Here is a 22,479-nt window from a genome sequence, read left to right as displayed (position 1 = left end):
CCTTAGAGCAGCAGAGAAAGTGGATAGATGGTAAAAGAGAAACAAGACAAAGAAGATAGGGGTATTATTAGTACATCAGTTAGCTGGACTGATTGAGCAAGTAGTCGCCTCTACTAAAAAGTGGAGTGAAGATAAAGAAAAGATTAGAGAGTTAGAATCCCGAGTGAGGGAACTGGAGAAATGAAACCAAGTGTTAGAAGAGAATCGATGGAGAGAGGAAACTATTCCTCTACCTCCTTATGAGTCCACACAACAGGGACCAACCGCTCCTCCAGAGGAGTGGGATGTGCTAGAACACAACTTAGCACCAGTAACCCGAGGGGGAACAGATGCGCAGCCAAAAGTGAATTATAAACCCTTCACCCCTGGTGAGAGACAGTAGATAATGGCTTCCCTGGGTAAATTACAACCTAGAAGCGCAAACACTAAATTCTGGGAAGAATTAGACACAATTTGGGTAGGACATCAATTACACCTGAGAGACGGACACCAACTGGTCAGGGCAGCCTGTCCAGTGGATAAGTGGAGGCAGGTAGCAGGTGGACCCACCACTCCTCCAGCACAGGATTATAGTGGGGGACGGTGGACACACGTAGTCGCCCTAACAGCAGAAATAGATGCCCAACAGGCACCCTTCACCTCGTTTAAGGCAGAAATTCAAGAGTATTAGGGAATGCTCCTACTAACTGGAGCAGAATTACCACAACCAAACAGCTAAAAGGGGAAGGAGCTTCTGAATACAAGGAACGGTTGCTCCAGGTATATTACAGAGACTTGGTTATCTCAGGGACAGGACTGGATACTTCAAGTGCTGGGTTTCAGATGTTTCAGGAGGGACAGGGAAGGAGGCAAAAGAGGTGGGGGAGTGGCACTGTTGATCAGGGATAGTGTCACGGCTGTAGAAAAGATGGATGCTACAGAGGGATTGTCTATGGAATCTCTGTGGGTGGAGGTTCGCAACAGGAAGGGGTCAATAACTTTACTGGGTGTTTTCTATAGGCTGCCCAATAGTAGCAGGGATGTGGAGGAGCAGATTGGGAAGCAGATCCTGGAGAGATGTGATAATCACAGTAAGAAGTCTCACAACACCAGGTTAAAGTCCAACAGGTTTATTTGGTAGCAAATACCATCTGAGATGTGATAATAACAGAGTGGTCATGATGGGAGATTTCATTTTCCCAAATATCGATTGGAATATCCCGAGGGTAAGGGGTTTAGATGGGGAAGAGTTTGTTAGGTGTGTTCAGGAGGGCTTCCTGACACAGTATGTGGATAAGCCTACAAGAGGAGAGGCTGTTCTTGATTTGGTATTAAGGAATGAACCTGGGCAGATCTCTCAGTGGGAGAGTATTTTGGGGATAGTGATCATAACTCTATCTCCTTTACATTAACATTGGAGAGAGATAGGATCAGTCAAGCTAGGAAAGTGTTTATTTGGAGTAAGGGCAATTAGGAGGCTACTAGGCAGGAAATTAGAGGCATAAATTGGAAGGAGGTTTTCTCAGGGAAATGAACAGAAGAAATGTGGCAAATTTTCAAGGAAAACTTGTCTGGAGCTCTGCACAGCAATGTTCCAATGAGACAGGGGAGTTATGGTAGGTCACAGGAACCATGGTGCACGAAAGCTGTAACGAATTTAGTCAAGAAGAAAAGAAAAGCCTACAAAAGGTTTAGGGAGCTAGGTAATGTTAGAAATCTAGAAGAGTATACGACTAGTGGGAAGGAACCTAAGAGGGAAATTAGATGAGCAAGAAGGGGTCATGAGAAGGCCTTGGCAGACAGGATAAAGGAAAACCCCAAGGCATTCTACAAGTATGTTAAGAGCAAGAAGATAAGATGTGAAGGAGTAGGACCTATCAAATGTGACGGTGGAAAAGTCTGTATAGAACCGGTAGAAATAGCAGAGGTACTCGATGAATGCTTTACTTCAGTATTCACAATGGAAAAGGATCTTGGTAGTTGCAGTGCAGACTTGCAGTGGACTGAGAAGATTGAGCATGTGGACATTAGGAAAGAGGATGTGTTGGAGCTTTTGAAAAGCATCAAGTTAGATAAATCGCCGGGACTGGATGGGATGTACCCCAGGTTACTGTGGGAGGCGAGGGAAGAGATTGCTGAGCCTCTGGCGATGATCTTTGCATCATCAATGGAGACGGGAGAGGTTCCGAAGGATTGGAGGATTGCGGATGTGGTTCCGTTATTCAAGAAAGGGAGAAGAGATAGCCCAGGAAATTATAGACCAGTGAGTCTAACCTCAGTGGTTGGTAAGCTGATGGAGAAGATCCTGAGAGGCAGGATTATTGAACATCTGGAGAGGAATAGTATGATCAGAAATAGCCAGCACAGCTTTGTCCAAGGCAGATCATGCCTTACAAGCCGAATTGAGTTTTTTGAAGATGTATCTAGACACATAGATGAGGGAAGAGTGGTAGATGTAGTTTATATGGATTTCAGCAAGGCATTTGATAAGGTGCCCCATGCAAGGCTTATTGAGAAAGTGAAGGGACATGGGATACAAGGGGACATTGCTTTGTGGATTCAGAACTGGCTTGCCCACAGAAGGCAAAGAGTGGTTGTAGATGGGTCTTTATCAGCATGGAGGTCGGTCACCAGTGGAGAGCCCCAGGGATCTGTTCTGGGACCCTTGGTCTTTGTGAATTTTATAAATGACCTGGATGAGGAAGTGGAGGGGTGGGTTGGTAAGTTTGCTGATGACACAAAGGTTGGTGGGGTTGTGGATAGTGTAGAGGGATGTCAGCAGTTGCAACGAGACATAGATAAGATGCAAGACTGGGCGGAGAAGTGGCAGATGGACTTCAACCCAGATAAGTGTGAGGTGGTTCATTTTGGCAGGTCGAATAGGATGAAAGAATATAATATTAAGGGTAAGACGCTTGGCAGTGTGGAAGATCAGAAGGATCTTGGGGTCCGGGTTCATAGGACGCTCAAAGTAGCGTCGCAGGTAGAGGCTGTGGTTAAGAAGGCGTATGGAATACTGGCCTTCATCAATAGAGGAATTGAGTTTAGAAATCGGGAGATAATGCTGCAGCTGTATAGGACCCTGGTCAGACCCCACCTGGAGTACTGTGCTCAGTTCTGGTCGCCTCATTACAGAAAGGATGTGGAAGCCATAGAAAGGGTCTAGAGGAGATTTACAAGGATGTTGCCTTGTTTAGGTGGCATGCCTTATGAGGATAGGTTGAGAGAGCTAGGTCTTTTCTCCTTGGAGAAGCGAAGGATGAGAGGTGACCTGATAGAGGTGTATAAGATGTTGAGAGGTATTGATAGAGTGGATTCTCAGAGGCTTTTACCCAGGGCTGAAATGGTTGCCACAAGAGGTCACAGGTTTAGGGTGCTGGGGAGTAGGTACAGAGGAGATGTTAGGGGTAAGTTTTTCACTCAGAGGGTGATGGGTGCGTGGAATCGGCTGCCGGTAGTGGTGGTGGAGGCGGATTCGATCGGGTCTTTTAAGAGACGCTTGGATAGGTTCATGGAAGTTAGTAAGATAGAGGGTTATAGGTAAGCCTAGTAGGTTCGGCGCAACTTGTGGGCCGAAGGGCCTGTTTGTGCTGTAGCTTTTCTATGTTCTATATCAGGAATGCTCAGGACAAGGAAACCCAGGTCGTGGGGATCGAGCGTTCATCCAGGCTTTTAAGGATGGACTCTCTAGTACTCACCAAACCATCCTAAAAATGGGAGTGATTATATCCCAAGATTATGATGAATTGGTAGAATGGGCCAGTGGCATACCTGGAGGCGGAGAGGAGAAATCTTAGTTTTTGTATTTCAGTGTGTTTGTGTGGTCTGGTTGCTTGTCGAATGTAGGTGGTTGTTGTTGCATTAGAGTGCGAGCAGGAGTTGTTGGAGCCTGTTTGTTCTTGTGGAGTGTTTGTTGCAGGCAGTGGATGCGGTGCTTTGCACCTTAGTTTAACTTCAGGGGGGCTGGAGAAGTGTTAAAACTGTTAAAGATTAAAGTGCTAAGATTTCTTGAATTTACTTCTGTTTTGAGTTTAATTACAGTTTGGAAGAAAGAAGAATAAAAGCGACTGTCTTAATCAACTATTCTCTTTAAATGTTTTACTTTCATCCCAGTTTAAAATGTTAAGTTTGAATGAAAGAGGAAGTTTAAAAATAGAAACAACTTAAATTAAAAGGGTTTGGATATCACAGTTATGATGTGTAAAGTGGTATGATACAACTGCCGCTTGATTATTTTTATTATGCAGTATAGCACTGCCATATAGACCCGAGAATAAAATAAAATCCTGAAAAGCCTTAACCAATTTTGTATAATATATTTATATATTATGTATTGTGTATTGATAAAAACATAATTCTGTAGGAGCTTCCTGTTTTCCTCCATGAAAAGGCTATTTATTCCAAGCATTTAACCATTCTTTGCCATAGTTTGAAATAACTTGCACAACGCTGATAAATTTTGGTGCTCAAGCATTTGAATGCACTTCTTTGGAGTTAGGTTAGTGGCATTTTGTGAAGTACTGTAATGCGGCGTTTGCACGCAAACAAATGATCAAATTAGATATAATGTAAGAGTACATCATATCAAGATTGGAGCTGTATGGCATGTGATTTTAATGGGGAAAGCGATGTCTTTTGATAGGATTACGTACAAATGAATGGATGTCCAGCTGCAGCCAAAAAGCCAGTGCAAAGTGTTATTTGATTCACACTAAGCTTTCTATGGAGGGGTGGATATGTAATCAAGTTTTACTGTCCTGGCTTTGTACTTTGATAGAGGAGGAATGGGCAGAGAGAAGAGGCTTCATATTCTGGTCTAATCAGAGCCACCACAAACCGGACAACCGGATTAACCCCTTATGAACTAATGACAGGACGGGCGATGCAATTACCAGAAAGCATCATAACAGGTGGGACCGATGTAGGTTCACCAAAAGATAAAATCAGGAGATATGTTTTGGAACTAAGCGCCCAACTAAAAGGGATGTGCAACTTGGTAAAAGACAATCAGGAAAAAAGAGATGCACAGAGAGAGCTTAAAATACTCCCTGACGTCCAAAACAGTAAAAAGATTACCTGACAAACCAGGGTTTGCACCAAAATGGAATGGGCCATATGAAGTTATAATTAGTGGAGACACCTGTGCCTGTATAAACATAAGAGGGAAAGGTGTCTGGAAACATTGGACCCAGCTGAAATTACACAAAGAAGTGAATGAATGAATGAATTGACCGGATTGCTTTCCTCAACACAGGCAAAGACTGCAAGCAAGAGCAACTGGCGCATTCAGGTTGATAGTATAACTTTTGAAAATTATATAACTTACAGTATTAGGATTGATACTTGCTCGTTGCGGATATGTATGAAATCGTGTATGTGACTGTGTTACTTTGCGTTGTCACGACTGTAAATTTGACTGGATTGGAAGATAACCTATTTTACAAAGCTCATATACACTTACACGGGAATCGAACTGTATGTTACCCGTTAGCACAATCGGTAGAAGCCCTATTTGTAGCCACCCCTGGGTGGACCCCTCATGACTTATATACAGTAAATACATCCTGTATGATGCACCCTGTAAGGGACAAATTGGCAAATATAAAAGAGGCATACAGGGGAGATGTGTGGAACTTGTAAATCCCACAGATCCTGTGTGCAGGGGGTTCCAACAGGTGGTAGGAAGAGCTTGTTCAGATACTGCAAGCTATCCGCTTTGTTTTATGGGGCAGGGATGGGGATGTGCCTATGCCTTGGTCCCCCAGAATGATTCCTGCGTACAGACGCAGTGTGTCTGTCAACATTGTCGGGTTAATAAGGGACAGTTTACTTGCACTTGTGATGAACAGAAATGTCTGAATGTAACCGCGGGAAGACAGCTTATTTGTGGACAATGCAATGGAACTCATGTAAGCTCAGCCAAATGGACAGACCCATTGGATACTTACCAGGTGGTGGGATCAAACGGGGAGTCAAGTAAACCGAACAATTGGCAATATAAACAAACTCATAATCGGGACACTAAATGTTACCGGGCTAAGAAGGGATATGTGTTCCTCTTCAATGGTACTTACACGACAGAAACACCAAACCTCCCAAACCTTTTTGCAGTAGGAACAATAGGACCACTGACTGTTCCATGCCCTCAGAAGGGGCATATCCAGAGGAGAATAGTAACCCGGGCCATCAGCAAAGAATTCTGCGCTGATTGGGAAACCCCGGGCACAATGGGATCATCACTGGGATACGGGTTCCTTGGAGCCCTATCTCTGGTGGGGGAGGGTGGGGGGTGGGGTGGGGGGTGGCAGCAGGAGTAATTAGTGCAAAAAATAGGAATCATATTGTTTGTGGACTAACAATCCTGGGAAACAGCACTTCAAAAGCACTGGAGGCTGTCAACCAAGAAATGGCTGAACTGAGATTATATGCACAGCAGACACGATATGCAGTGGACTATCAGTTAGCACAACAAGGGGGAGTGTGTACAATCATAGGAAACAAATGCATAACCCAAGTCACAGACGAATCCTATAACATTACCCAAGTCATCAATAACATCAGGGAACAACTTGATAACTTCAGACAGGGACCTAAGAAAGGAAGTAACTGGCTGGAATGGCTAGTGGGGGGATCCTGGGGATCTTATTTATTACATGGATTGGTCACACTCATTTCAATTGTAATTGTCTGTTGCCTGGTTGTTGGATGCCTTAATGTCTGTTGTAAAGTAATGGTAACACGAATTGTGCCAGGAGCCAGTGTAACCATCGAGGAAGAACCCATGATGGAAATCCCTGAAGATGTCAGAAGAAGCGAAGAAGGAAAGAAGAAAATCAACCTCTACATGTGAATACGCAGCTGTTGGTCTGGGGATTATTAAAATCATAAATCCTGACCAAAAGAGGGGAATGTAGTGGGGAAAATTACAGAAATGGTTACCTGACACGCAAAATGGTTGCCTGGCACACAAAATGGTTACCTGGGAAGAGACATTAACAGGCACTGGCTTTTAGCACAGACAGTCACTTAAAGTTAAAACATGCAGTAACCGAAATGCTGCAGGAAGCTAGTTAGAGCTTGAGGCACTTTAGAGATAAGGGCAGACCCAGGGCAATAAGGTCTGATAATAAGATCAGCCCTAGATGGGAACATAAGTACATAAATACAACAAATACCAATCACTGAATGTATAGACCGAAACCAGTCATTGATAGAGGAAATGTATCCATTCTATGAACAATGCGATGTTAACTGCCCATGTCTGTACCTGTCTGATTGTAACCATGTGTTAACTATCGATCACCATGATCTGTCTACTCAACTATAATGATGTGTTAAACGGCTAATGTCTGGACTACCTTTTGTCTAAAAGGTATAAAAATGATCAACTGCTATTGTATGATTGAGAAGGTAGCTGCCAAATTCTGCGGAGTACCAGAGCTTTCACCCCGAAGCTTTGTATCCAAAATAAAGCTGTATTGTTGAACCTCCAGTCTGACTCCGGTGGTAAATTTCCCACAACAGAGTTTAACGTGGAAAAGTGTGAGGTCATGCATTTTGGTCGCAAAATTGGGAAGGCGATCTATTACCTAAATGGGGAGAGAGTTCAGGGTCCGGTGCAGAGGGATCTGAGTGTCCATATTCATGAGTCACAGAAAACTAGCAGCAGGTACAGCAGATAATAAAGAAAGTGAATGGAATGTTGGCATTTAAAGCTAAAGGAATAGAATGTAAAGGTAAGGAAGTATTGTCGCAACTATACAAGGCATTGGGGAGGCCGCACCTGGAGTATTGTGCACAGTTTTGGTCCCCTTATTTGAGGAAAGATGCAGTGACATCGGAGGCAGTTCAGAGGAGGTTCACTAGATTGATTCCAGAGATGAAGGGTTTGTCGTATGAAGAGAGATTGAACAGTTTAGGCCGATACTCTCTGGAATTTAGACAAATGAGGGGAGATCAAATATTCAAGATGATAAAAGGTATGGATAAAGTAGACGTGGAACGGATGCTTCCTCTTGTGGGGCATTCTGGGATGAAAGGTTGAGGATAAGGGGCAGCAAATTTAAAACAGAGTTGAGGAGAAACTACTTCTCCCAAAGGGTTGTGAATCTGTGGAATTCGCTACCCCAAAGTGCGGTGGATGCTGGGACAGTGAGTAAATTTAAGGAGGAGTTAGACAGATTTTTAATTGGTAATGGGTTGAAAGGTTATGGGGAGAAGGCAGGAAAATGGGGATGAGGAGCCATGATCGAATGGTGGAGCAGATGGGCCAAATGGCCTAATTCTGCTCCTATATATCTTGTCATATGTATTAGTATACAGTGATAAGTATAGTTTCTTGCACGCGATACAGATAAAGCATACCTACTTAGAGTACACAGGAGAAGGAAAGGAGAGAGTGCAGAATGTAGTGTTACAGTCATAACTAGGGTGTAGAGAAAGATCAACTTAATATAATGGAGGTCCATTCAAAAGTCTGATGGCAGCAGGGAAGATGTTGTTCTTGAGTCGGTTGATATATGATCTCAGATTTTTGTATCTTTTTCCCGATGGAAGAAGGTGGAAGAGAGAATGTCTGGGGTGATTGGGGTCCTTGATTATGCTGGCTGCTTTTCCGAGGCAGTGGGAAGTGTAGACAGTGTCAATGGATGGGAGGCTGGTTGAGTGATAGACTGGGCTTCATTCACGACCCTTTGTAGTTTTTTGTGGTCTTGGGCAGAGCAGGAGCCCATACCAAGCTGTGATACAACCAGAAAGAATGCTTTCTATGGTGCATCCATAAACGTTGGTGAGAGTTGTAGCTGACATGCCAAATTTCCTTAGTCTTCTGAGAAAGTAGAGGTGTTGGTGGGTTTTCTTAACTATAATGTCGGCATGGAGGAACCAGGACAGGTTGTTGGTGATCTGGATACCTAAAAACTTGAAGCTCTTAAGCATTTCCACTTCGTCCCCATTAATGTAGACAGAGGCATGGCCTCCATTATGCTTCCTGAAGTCAATGACTATCTTGTGGTTACATAATGCTGCCCAGGGACAGAGGAGGCTAGTGCACCATTGTTCCAAGCCCTCTCTTGAGCTCTGAAGAAGAGTCATACGGACTCGAAATGTTAACTCTGTTTCTCTCTCCATAGACAATATCCAGACTTGGGCTGACAAGTGGCAAGTAACGTTCATGCCACACAAATGCCAGGCAATGACCATCACCAATAAGAGACACTCTAACCACCGCCCTTTGACATTCAATGGTATAACCATCACTGAATCCCCCACTGTCAACATCCTTGGGGTTACCATTGACCAGAAACTCAACTGGACTCACCACATAAACACAGTGACTACAAGAGCAGGTCAGAGGCTCGGAATACTGCAGCGAGTAACTCCTGACTCCCCAAAACCTATGCACCATCTACAAGGCACAAGTCATGAGTGTGATGGAATATACCCCACTTGCCTGGATGGCTGCAGCTCCAACACTTAAGAAGCTTGACACCATCCAGGACGAAGCAACCCGCTTGATTAGCACCACATCTACAAATATTCAATCCCTCCACCACCGACGCTCAGTAGCAACAGTGTGTACTATCTACAAGATGCACTGCAGCAATTCACCAAAAATCCTCAGACAGCACCTTCCAAACCCATGACTACTTCCATCTAGAAGGACAAGGGCAGCAAATGCATGGGAACACCACCACCTGCAGGTTCCCCTCCTGCCACTCACCATCCTGACTTGGAAATATATCGCCATTCCTTTGAAGTGGTCGGGTCAAAATCCTGGAATTCCTTCCCTAAGGGCATTTAGGTCAACCCACAGAAAATGGGCTGCAGTGATTCAAGAAGGCGGCTCACCACCACCTTCTCATGGGCAACTAGGGATGGGCAATAAATGTTGGCCAGCCAGCGACGCCCATGTCAGAGAGTCATAGAGTCATAGAGGTGTACAGCATGGAAACAGTCCCTTCGGCCCAACTTGTCCTTGCCACCCCTTTGTTTTTAACCACTAAGCTAGTCCCAATTGCCCGCATTTGGCCCATATCCCTCTATACCCATCTTACCCATGTAACTGTCTAAACACTTTTTAAAACTCAAAATTGTACCCCCCTCTACTACTACCTCTGGCAGCGTGTTCCAGACACTCACCACCCTCTGTGTGAAAAAATTGCCCCTCTGGACCCTTTGTATATCTCCCCTCTCACCTTAAACCTATGCCCTCTGGTTTTGGACTCCCGTACCTTTTGGAAAAGATATTGACTATCTAGCTGATCTATGCCCCTCATTATTTTATAGACCTCTATAAGATCACCCTTCAGCCTTCTACCCTCCAGAGGAAAAATGTCCCAGTCTATCCAGCCTCTCCTTATAACTCAAACCAACAAGTCCTGGTAGCATCCTAGTAAATCTTTTCTGCACTCTTTCTACTTTAATAATATCCTTTCTATAATAGGGTGACCAGAACTGTACACAGTATTCCAAGTGTGGCCTTACCAATGTCTTGTACAACTTCAACAAGACGTCCCAACTCCTGTATTCAGTGTTCTGACCAATGAAACCAAGCATGCTGAATGCCTTCTTCACCGTTCTGTCCATTTGTGACTGCACTTTCAAGGAGCTATGAACATGTACCCCTAGATCTCTTTGTTCTGTAACTCTCCCCAATGCCCTGCCATTACCTAGTAAGTCCTGCCCTGGTTCAATCTACCAAAATGCATCACATCGCATTTATCTAAATTAAACTCCATCTGCCATTCGTCAGCCCACGAATGAATGAAAAGAAAGACCTGCTGAGTTCCTTCAGCATTTTCTCTTTTTATTCCTGTTAGATTGTCACTTGCTTGAACCAATCAGAATCCTCAATAATCAAAATCATTCCAGTTAATATTAACCAGAGACCACAGTCTGTTACTATCGGTGGACACTAAGAGGTTTCACATTAAAATTTGTGTTTTTTTTACTTCAGATCACTTTGCATTGCATCCTTGATTATGTCAAATTCATAACCTCAAAACTTGTTTCCCCCAAAATGTTTGGAATAAAAAGGAAGTGAAGGCCCTGAACCTTCTGGTTCCCGAGTGTCAGATTTGGAGGGTGAGCTGGACAACAGGGGGATGCAGGGTCCAGACGTTGGGGGCGGGGGAGTTGGACATTGCAGCGGAGTCGATAATTTCCCGGAGTCAGACTTCAGTGTGTTTGGGCCAGGGATCAGCTCAGGGCATCGGAGACGTTCGGATTGGGTGGTCAGGTTAGTGGAGGGTCCGGTCCGGTCCGGTCCGGTTGGACTGGGATGGGGGGAGGGGGTCAGGTTGAGGGGATGGCGTGGGGAATCCCATGCAGTATAAGTTTTAAGTTTAAATTTATTTATTAATGTCACAAGTAGGCTTACATTAATACTGCAATGAAGTTACTGTGAAAATCCCCGAGTTGCCACACTCCAGCGCCTGTTCAGGTACACGGAGGGAAAATTTAGCATGGCCACTGCACCTAACCAGCACATCTTTCGGACTGTGGGAGGAAACCGGAGCACCTGGAGGAAACCCACGCAGACACGGGGAGAATGTGCAGACCCTGCACAGACAGGGTTTGACTCCTGACCCAAGCCAGGAATCGAACCCGGGTCCCTGGTGCTGTGAGGCAGCAGTGCTAACCACTGTGCAACCGTGCCACCCACAAGGTGGAGGGATGGAGAATACTATGTGGGGGGTGGGGTGGCAGGAGTCCTCTGGGGAGTTGGGGATGTGGGGTGTGTCCCATGCAGTCCAGGTCTATAAGATCGTTACACTGGTTTTAGAAGTGCTTTTATTCCTTCTAATTCCTTCAGAGTAACTCCGAGGGTAAAACTGACAGAACCATCCAAAGCTAGAGATTTAAATCGCTTCTGTCAGATGGTTCCCAGCCCAGTGCAATAGTCCAGGGAAAGTTAGTGCTTCTGGACAATTGCTGCATAAACTCTCACACAGGAGCTTCCCAGAGCAATTCCCCAGCACATTTTTGGGGTTCCCCTCTAAATCTGGCACTGGGGTGCCAGGAAGGTACAGGCCAATACATCTACAACAGATCCAGATATGAGATGAGGAAAACACCCAATGATGGAAAAGCTGAGGGAATCATTAGTCCCTGTTAAGCAGCAATACTGCCTTCGTCCAACAGATGTCATTGCTTTATATTTACAGACAGTTTAAAGTTTATTTATTGGTGTCACAAGTAGGTTTACATTAACACGACAATGAATTTACTGTGAAAATCCCTAGTCGCCACACTCTGGCGCCTGTTCGGGTACACTGAGGGAGAATTTAGCACGGAGCACCCTATCCAGCACGTCTTTCGGATTGTGTGAGGAAACCGGAGCGCCCGGAGGAAACCCACGCAGACACGGGGAGAACGTGCAAACTCCACACAGACAGTCACCCAAGCCAGGAATTGAACCCAGGTCCCTGGCACCGTGAGGCGGCAGTGCTAACCACTCTATCACCGATTGTGGAGTTGGAGTATGGCGGGGGTGGGTGCGCTGAGGGTTGAAAACAAGGAGGACGATACAAGTTTAGCAACAGAAGTAGGCCATGAGATGGGTCATGGCAACGAAGCAAAATAATCTGAAACAAGAACAGAAAATGCTGGACAATCTCATGTCTGACATCTGTGGAGAGAATAGAATCAACGTTTCGAGTCTGGATGACTCTTCGTCGGAGCATATGGGATGGGTCGCCAATCGCTTCCCTACCCCCTTTTGCTTGTAGATGGGGTGATGGTGTTTTTCCTCATGGACTCTGCATGCTGACTGAGGGACTGTGTGGAAACTCCCTCAGACTATCTTAAAATGAAAATAATATTGTCAATTTAATCTGTAATTGCAGCTAAATGAACGGGAGTGGAATACCGAAAGTGCATGACATGACCGTATTGAAACTCAGTCACCTGTTCCCAATGCAATCCTAAGTGATCCGAGGGATGTCAATCAGTTTGCCATACCCTGCGTGGAATGCACCGTCAGGCAGCAATCAAACGGGACTTTCCACGGGTTAGAATCAATTTATTCTCTCATAACATTAATTCTCCTGATAGGAGAAAGGGAGGCGGAATAAAGGCAACCAGTAACTGGCGTCCTCTACGTGAGCATCTTAAACCCACGCCTCCTCCCCACCAAAAATTGCTGAGTATTTCCAGAAATGATGTCTAGCTTAACTGCGTCCGGTGTCCCTCATAAATCGCCACCTTTATATCAATATGACTGTGCATTGAGCAAGCATCGCAGATGAAAGTTTTCATATGAGATGTTATATTCTGCCAAATCTGTGCTGACATTTGCAATCCAAGCGCAAGAAAAGTGAAAAACTGCTTCTCCTATCAGTTTAAATTTTCTTCTTTTTATAATTATGCAAAACATACAGACTTGATTCGCCGATTGGACAGAGCCGTTCTGACACGACGCCCCGCCTCTGCGTCTTGCTTATTGGTTAAAGATGATGTCACTCAGCTGCATTCCTGCCATGTGATTGGTGACAGCAGCTTGGGGGGGGGGGGGGGTCCGCCTGCGCAGGCAGCAAAGAGCTGCATTTGTCTGGCGCCTCACACCACCAGTTAAACGTAATTAAGTACTCTTTAAACTGGCCACTGTGAGAATGTACAAAATACAGCAACCGAGCAACGCAGAATAAGTTCCCACAAATAGAATCATAGAATCCCTACATGACAGAAAGAGGCCATTTGGCCCATGGAGCCGACACAGACAACAACCTCACCCAGAGACAACAATCACACCCAGGCCCTATCCCCGTAACCCTGCTATTTCCCCTGACGCTAAAGGGTAATTTTAGCCTGGCCAATCAACCTAACCCGCACATCTTTGGACTGTGGGAGGAAACCGGAGCACCCGGAGGAAACCCACACAGACACCACGCAGAATGTGCAAACTCCACACAGACAATGACCCAAGGCTGGAATTGAACCCAGGTCCCTGGCACCGTGAGGCGGCAGTGCTAACGACTGTGCCACTGCACTGCCCACATGTGACCATAAATGAAGATTTCTTTTGTGATGTTGGTTCAGGGATAAGTTCTGGCCAGGATGCCAGAAATACCCCCCACCCTTTGATATAGGTCCTGGAATCTGAGAGGGTAGATTAGAAACATAGAAACATAGAAACCCTACAGTACAGAAGAAGGCCATTCGGCCCATCACATCTGCACCAACCACAATCCCACCCAGGCCCTACCCCCATATCCCTGCATATTTTACCCACTAATCCCTCTAATCTACGTATCCCAGTACACTAAGGGGCAATTTTAGCATGGCCAATCAACCTAACCCGCACATCTTTGGACTAAACCAAGATCTAAACCAAGATCTAAACCAAGATTAGATCTTGGTTTAATCCCTAATCCAAAGGACAGTGGATCGAATTCTACCGAAAAACGGTAAAGTTTCAGAACCTGACTGAAAACTGGCATGTTCCTCTCCAGGGAAACAGGCAGCTTTTCTTTCCATATCTTACGGCACTTTGTCAAAAAATATAGGGGATTCACGCTTCATTTGAGGAGTGGGGCCTAAATACGCCAGAAAAGCCTGGCTGCACTGAGGTCAGGGTGCCGTTTTCAAATGGCACTCCAATCAGACTAAGAAATAACGTTCCCTCCATGCCACTACAGTGGTCGCTCCCCCCACCCTCCTCCCCCCTCCCACCCGCAATCAATACCGGCACATCTCTCTCTATCTAATCCCCACAGCAGTCATCACTGGCATCTCCCTCTCTTCCCCCCACGACATACACATACACCTGTCAGACACCTGTCCAGTACCCTATCCCCTATCCCCACGGCGCCCTATCCCCACCCCTGAATGAGGCTCCCCGTAGGTTCACCATTCGCACTGCCCCTTTGCACAGGTTGACACTGCCAGGAAAGTGTCGGAGAGCAGTGCCCAGGCATGTCCCTCTCCCCCAGGAGCTTTACTCACCTTCACCAGCCCCTGGAGGGATCCTCACGACAGGCTCACATTTGGGTGATAAACCTCGCCTCATGTCATGGGGGACCAATATCCTGGCAGGAAGGTTGGCTAAGGCTACTGGGGAGACTTTAAACTAGAAAGGTTGGGGGGAGGGAATCAAGATGAGGTGACTGAGAGCGAGGAGGTTAGCCCGCACATAGAGAAGGATTGTAGACAGGGTAAGAGGGAGAATGGACGGGTGATGGAGAAGGGGAGAGCTCAGACCAAAGGTTTGAGATGTGTCTATTTTAACGCCAGGAGTGTAGTGAATAAAGTGGATGAGCTTAGAGTGTGGATCGATGCTTGGAAATGTGATGTGGTGGCCATTACGGAGACTTGGGGACAGGGACAGGACTGGATACTTCAGGTGCCGGGTTTCAGGTGTTTCAGAAAGGACAGAGAGGGAGGCAAAAGAGGGGGGGGAGTGGCACTGCTGATCAGGAATAGTGTCACAGCTGTAGAGAAGGTGGAAGCCATGGAGGGATTGTCTACGGAATCTCTGTGGGTGGAAGTTCGGAGCGGGAAGGGGTCGATAACTTTGCTCAGTGTTTTCTACAGGCCGCCCAATAGTAACAGGGATGTTGAGGAGCAGATAGGGAAACAGATCCTGGAGAGATGTAGTAATAACAGGGTTGTCGTGATGGGAGCCTTTAATTTCCCAAACATCGATTGGAATATCCCTTGGGTAAGGGGTTTGGATGGGGAGGAGTTTGTTAGGTGTGTTCAGGACACAGCATGTGGATAAGCCTAAAAGAGGAGAGGCTGTACTCGATCTGGTGCTGGCTAATGAGCCTGGACAGGTGTCGGATCTCTCAGTGGGGGAGCATCTTGGGGACAGTGATCATAACTCTATCTCCTTTATGCTAGCATTGGAAAGAGATAGGATCAGGCAAGCTAGGAAAGTGTTCATCTGGAGTAAGGGGAAATATGAAGCCATCAGGCAGGAGATTAGAGGTGTAAATTGGAAGGAGGTATTCTCGAGGAAAAGTACCGAAGTAAGGTGGCAGATTTTCAAGGAACGTTTGTCTGGAGTTCTGCATGACAATGTTTCGATGAGACAGGGAGGTTTTGGTAGGTTACGGGAACCATGGTGCATGAAAGCTGCGCTGAACCTAGTCAAAAAGAAAAGGAAAGCATACAAAAGGTTCAGAGAGCTAGGCGATGATAGGGATCTAGATGAGTATACGGCTTGTAGGAAGGGAGTTAAGAAGGAAATTAGGAGAGTCAGAAGGGGTCACGAGAAGGCCTTGGCAGGTAAGATTAAGGAGAACCCTAAGGCGTTCTATAAATATGTGAAGAGTAAAAGGATGAGATATGAAGGTATAGGACCTATAAAATGTGAAGGTGAGGAAGTCTGTACAGAACCGGAAGAATTAGCAGAGGTGCTTAACGAATACTTTACCTCGGTATTCACGGTGGAAAAAGACCTGGGTGGTTGTACAACAGGATTGCGGCGGACTGAAAAGATTGAGTTTGTGGACATTAAGAAAGAGGATGTGTTGGAAATTTTGAATAGCATCAAGATAGATAAGTCGCTGGGACCGGATGGGATGTACCCCAGGTTACTGTGGGAGGCGAGGGAAGAGATTGCAGAGCCTCTGGCGATGATCTTTGCATCGTCAATGGAGACGGCAGAGGTTCCGGAGGATTGGAGGATTGCAGATGTGGTTCCTATATTCAAGAAAGGGAATAGGGATAGCCCAGGAAATTACCGACCGGTGAGTCTAACCTCAGTGGTTGGTAAGTTGATGGAGAAGATCCTGAGGGACAGGATTTATGAGCATTTAGAGAAGTTTAGTATGCGCAAAAGTAGACAGCACGGCTTTGTCAAAGGCAAATTGTGCCTTACGAGCCTGGTGGAGTTCTTTGAAAATGACGAAGGAAAAGCAGTAGATGTGGTTTACATGGACTTCAGCAAGGCGTTCGATAAGGTCCCCCATGCAAGACTTCTCGAGAAAGTGAGAGGGCATGGGATCCAAGGGGCTGTTGCCTTGTGGATCCAGAACTGGCTTGCCTGCAGAAGGCAGAGAGTGGTTGTAGATGGGTCTTTTTCTGAATGGAGGTCGGTCACCAGTGGAGTGCCCCGGGATCTGTTCTGGGACCCTTGCTGTATGTCATTTTTATAAATGACCTGGATGAGGAAGTGGAGGGATGGGTTGGTAAGTTTGCCGACGACACGAAGGTTGGTGGTGTTGTGGAAAGTTTGGAGGGATGTCAGAAGCTGCAGCGTGACATAGATGGGATGCAAGACTGGGCGGAGAAGTGGCAGAGGGACTTCAACCCAGATAAATGTGTAGTAGTCCATTTTGGCAGGTCAAATGGGATGAAGGAGTATAATATCAAGGGTAAGACTCTTAGCAGTATAGAGGATCAGAAGGACCTTGAGGTCCGGGTCCAAAGGACTCTTAAATCGGCCTCACAGGTAGAGGAGGTGGTTAAGAAGGCATATGGTGTGCTGGCCTTCATCAATCGAGGGATTGAGTTTAGGAGATAATGATGCAGCTTTATCAGACCCTTGTCAGACCCCACTTAGAGTACTGTGCTCAGTTCTGGTCGCCTCATTACAGGAGGGATGTGGAAATGATTGAAAGGGTGCAGAGAAGATTTACAAGGATGTTGCCTGGATTTGTTGGCATGCCTTATGAGGATAGGCTGAGGGAGCTCGGTTTTTTCTCCTTGGAGAGATGAAGGATGAGAGGTGACCTGATAGAGGTGTACAAGATGTTGAGAGGTATAGATCGGGTGGATTCTCGGAGGCTTTTTCCCAGGGCTGAAATGGTTGCTACGAGAGGACACAGGTTTAAGGTGCTGGGGAGTAGGTACAGAGAAGATGTCAGGGGTAAGTTTTTCACTCAGAGGGTGGTGGGTGAGTGGAATCGGCTGCCGTCAGTGGTGGTGGAGGCAAACTCGATAGGGTCTTTTAAGAGACTTCTGGATGAGTACATGGGACTGAATAGGATTGAGGGTTATAGGTAAGCCTATATATAAGCCGAGGTAGGTAGGGACATGACCGACGCAACCTGTGGGCCGAAGGGCCTGTTTGTGCTGTAGTTTTTCTATGTTCTATGTTCATAGATCATAGAAACCCTACAGTGCAGAAGGAGGCCATTCGGCCCATCGAGTCTGCACCGACCACAATTCCACCCAGGCCCTACCCCCACATATTTACCCGCTAATCCCTCTAACCTACACATCCCAGGACTCTAAGGGGCAATTTCTAACCTGGCCAATCAACCTAACCCGCACATCTTTGGAAACCGGAGCACCTGGAGGAAACCCACGCAGACACGAGGAGAATGGGCAAACTCCACACAGACAGTGACCCGAGCCGGGAATCGAACCCGGGACCCTGGAGCTGTGAAGCAGCAGTGCTAACCACTGTGTTACCGTGCCACCCCATGTACATCTTGTACACCTCTATCAGGTCACCTTTCATCCTTCATCTCTCCAAGGAGAAAAAACCGAGCTCCCTCAGCCTATCCTCATAAGGCATTCTATGTCGGTAAGGTCGGAAAATACAGCGAGGGGGGCCTATTAATAATATATCTAAAATCATTAAAACGAGATTCTCATCCTTTGTGGCCCTGTACCTCGCTATGTCACCAGCGAGAGTTGGGGAAAATCACAGAACGCAATCTCTTCGGAGAGAATTGGATTTCCCGATTCAGTCTGAATTTGCAGCGCATGTCATTGTTCTCTTTGATGTGGAGATGCCGGCGTTGGACTGGGGTAAACACAGTAAGAGTTTTAACAACACCAGGTTAAAGTCCAACAGGTTTATTTGGTCTCTACTAGAGATTCGCATTCTAATCAGTATTCTGTAACTTGATTTTGTGTCTCTGCGCCCTGTTTGAGAGCAGATGTCCACTCCATCTGACGAAGGAGCAGCGCTCCAAAAGCTAATGGTATTTGCTACCAAATAAACCTGTTGGACTTTAACCTGATATTGTTAAAACTCTTACGTTGTTCTCTTTGACAGCGAATGCGTGCTGAAAATCACCCCAGTAGTTCCAACAGTGTCGCACTCCTGCAGTAATGCACTGGAGTGGCAGCCAAGAATTGTGTTTAAAGTTTATTTATTAGTGTCACAAGTAAGCTTACATTAACACTGCAATGAAGTTACTGTGAAAATCTCCTAGTCGCCACACTCTGGCCCCTGTTTGGATACACGGAGGGAGAATTCAGCATGGCCAATGCACCTAACCAGCACGTCTTTCAGACTGTGGGAGGAAACCGGAGCACCTGGAGGAAACCCACGCAGACACGGGGAGAACATGCAAACTCCACACAGACAGTGACCCGAGCTGAGAATCGATCCCAGGTCCTTGGCGCTGTGAGGCAGCAGTGCTTAACCAGTTTGCCAGATAAATGCACCCCACTGCCCAACACTGTCTGTCATGGCCCCACAGTAGCAGTGGAGTCGTTACAGCAGAGGACTTGTCTGTCTCACCTATCAAGACCAGGGCAGGTCTCTCTGTCGATCAGCCCTGTCAGTCCTTTGTCCGCTCCACAGCTCCTGTAACTCTGAAATTTAATCGATCCCATTGCCTTTTCGAATCATTGATTATCTCCACTTCCACTACTCCAGTGAACAGTCGGTTCAAGGTCATTACTACTCGCTGTGTAATATGTGCTCCCTCACATAGAATCATAGAATCATAGAAACCCTACAGTACAGAAAGAGGCCATTCGGCCCATCGAGTCTGCACCGACCACAATCCCACCCAGGCCCTACCCCATATCCCTACATATTTACCCACTAATCCCTCTAACCTACACATCCCAGGACACTAAGGGCAATGTTTAGCATGGCCAATCAACCTAACCTGCACATCTTTGGACTGTGGGAAGAAACCGGAGCACCCGGAGGAAACCCACGCAGACACGAGGAGAATGTGCAAACTCCACACAGACAGTGACCCAAGCCGGGAATCGAACCCAGGACCCTGGAGCTGTGAAGCAGCAGTGCTAACCACTGTGCTACCGTGCTGCCCATTCGATATTCAGGAAGGACAAAAAGGAAGTGGGGTAGCATTGTTAGTGAAGGATGGAATCAGTGCAGTAGTGAGAAAGGATATTGGTTCAGAGTATCTAGATATAGAATCAGTCTTGACGGGGCAAAGAAGCGACAAGGGACAGAAAACATTAGTAGGTTTTGCTTATTGGCGTCCAAACAGTCGTGGTAAGCTGGCATTAAATAGGAAATTCAAGATGCTTGTAACAACGGTACTGCAGTAATCATGGGTGATTTAAATGTCCACGTCGACTGGAAAACCACAATACGAGCAATAATACTGTGGCAGCTTAATTCCTGGAGTGTGTACAGGATTATTTTTGAACCATTATGTTGAGGAACCAACTAGGGAACTAGCTCTCCTAGATTTGGTATTGTGCAATTAGAAGGGGCTAATTAATAATCTTGTTGTGCGAGGCCCTTCAGGGAACAGTGATCATAACATGATAGAATTCTCCATCAGGATGGAAAGTGAAGAAGTCTAATCTGAAACTGGGCTCCTAAATCAAAGCAAAGGAAACTACGAAGATATGAGGTGGAGGTTGGTTGCGATAGATTGGGTAACTTCATTGCAAGGCATGGCGGTGGATAGGCAATGGCTAATATTCAAAGAACAAATGTATTCATTGCAACAGTTATACATTCCTTTCTGGTGCAACAGGGCAACAGGCAAAGTGACTCCGCCATGGCTTACAAAAGAAATGAAGGATAGTACTATATCCAAAAAGGGCTCATATAAAGTTGCTCTAAAATGTAGCAAACCTGAGGATTGGCAGCAGTTTAGAATTCAACAAAGGAGGACAAAGGGATTCATTATGAGGGGAAAAATAGACAATGAGAGTAAAATTGCAAGTACCGTAATAGCGGACTGTAAAAGCTTTTAAGAGCATGGAAAAAGAAAAGGATGAGTGAAAAAATATGGGTCCCTGACAGTCTGAAATGGGAGTTTTTATAATAAAGAACAAGCAAATAATTAAACAACTACTTTAGTTCTGTCGTCGCGGAGGAAGACACAAATAACTTTCCAGAAATGCTCGGGGACCAAGGGCCTAGTGAGAAGGAGGAATTGAGGGAAATTAGTAAAAACAAATGTTGAAGAAATTAATAGAATGTATGTAAATTAATGTAAACGTTTTTTTTAAGCTTTGTTTATTAGTCACAAGTAAGGTTTAAATTAACGCTGCAATGAAGTTACTGTGAAATTCTCCTAGGGGACAGAAAGGTAATAATTCCCCAGGGCCTGATAATCTACATCCCAGAGTGCTAAACCAGGTGGCCATGGAAGTAGTGAATGCATTAGCTATCATCGTGCTAAATTCTGCAGATTCTGGAACAGATTGGGGGGGAGGCAAATGTAACCCTGCTGTTTAAAAAAGGAGGGAGGGAGGAAACGGAGGGAATTACAGCCTAATTAATCTGATATCAGTAGTAAGCAAAATGTCAGACTGGATTAAAGGATGTGATAACCTGACATTTAGAAAATATCAACAGGATTAGACAGCGTCAACATGAATTTACGAAAGAGGAATCAGATCTGACAAGCCTGGAGTTTTTTGAGGATATAACTAGCGGGATAGATAAGGGAGATCCAGTGCATGTAGCATATTTGGGTTTTCAGAAAACGTTTGATAAAGTCCCATGTAAAAGGTTAGTGTGCCAAATTAAAGTGTATGGTATTGGACGCAATATATTGGCATGGATTGAAATTTGGTTAGCAGACAAAGAGAAGGAATGAATGGGTCTTTTTCAGAGTTGAAGGCAGTGACCAGTGGGTTATCACAGGGACCAGTGTTTGAGCCTCAGCATTTCATAATCTGCATCAGTGATTCAGACGAGGAAATCAAATGTAATATTTCCCAGTTACAGGCAGCACAAATTAGATGGAATTGTGAAGGGGGGGGGGGGGGGAGACTAAAGAGGATTTAAGGTGATGTAGACAAGTTTAGTGAATGCAGCATTGCAGCCCCAGCGCATCCCTTAGCATGAGTTTACCACTAAAACCAAACCTTTCCTCAATGGCTTAACTGGTGAAGCGGTGATGGGGAAGTTAAAATGGGGAATGGGATACAAGGGCTGCCTGGCGTCAGTTGATGGATATTTGAACATGCAGCTGGTGAACATGGAAGAATATATTGATGGTGCTTTAGCGAGTCACCATGGCAAAGTCCTAATAAGGTGTAACAATGCTACACCTTACAATGAGGAGTTGAGGAAGAGGGAGAAGATGGAGAAATGAAAGCGCAAATTCTCTTTTAATTTAAAAAATAACCATGTGTAGAATTTCTGAGTTTTTAAAATATTCAACAATTCATTATGTTGGGTGGAATTTTCCCGCCCCACGTGCCATGGGAATCATAACAGTCGGGACATGGACCATGCAAAGGTCCATTAACCTCGGGCGGGATTTTCAGACTTGGGGTGAATGCGGCTGGAAAATCTCACCCACTGTATTTGGATTTGCACTGATTAGGTCAGAGGTTTGTATCAAAAAGTGTACGCGACAGACTGGA

At 45.6% G+C, this 22,479-nt stretch overlaps 1 pseudogene; it reads left to right on the top strand.

The window, feature by feature from the left end:
- The first annotated feature begins 21,951 nt into the window (after window positions 1–21,951).
- On the top strand, window positions 21,952–22,225 carry LOC144509527 (small nuclear ribonucleoprotein F pseudogene; annotated as a pseudogene).
- Window positions 22,226–22,479: the final 254 nt, after the last annotated feature.

Source organism: Mustelus asterias, chromosome 21 (genome assembly GCF_964213995.1).
Source record: "Mustelus asterias chromosome 21, sMusAst1.hap1.1, whole genome shotgun sequence".
Taxonomy (NCBI): domain Eukaryota; kingdom Metazoa; phylum Chordata; class Chondrichthyes; order Carcharhiniformes; family Triakidae; genus Mustelus; species Mustelus asterias.
The sequence above is the reverse complement of the archived record's forward strand: the minus strand, read 5'-3'. Positions and strand labels throughout refer to the sequence as shown.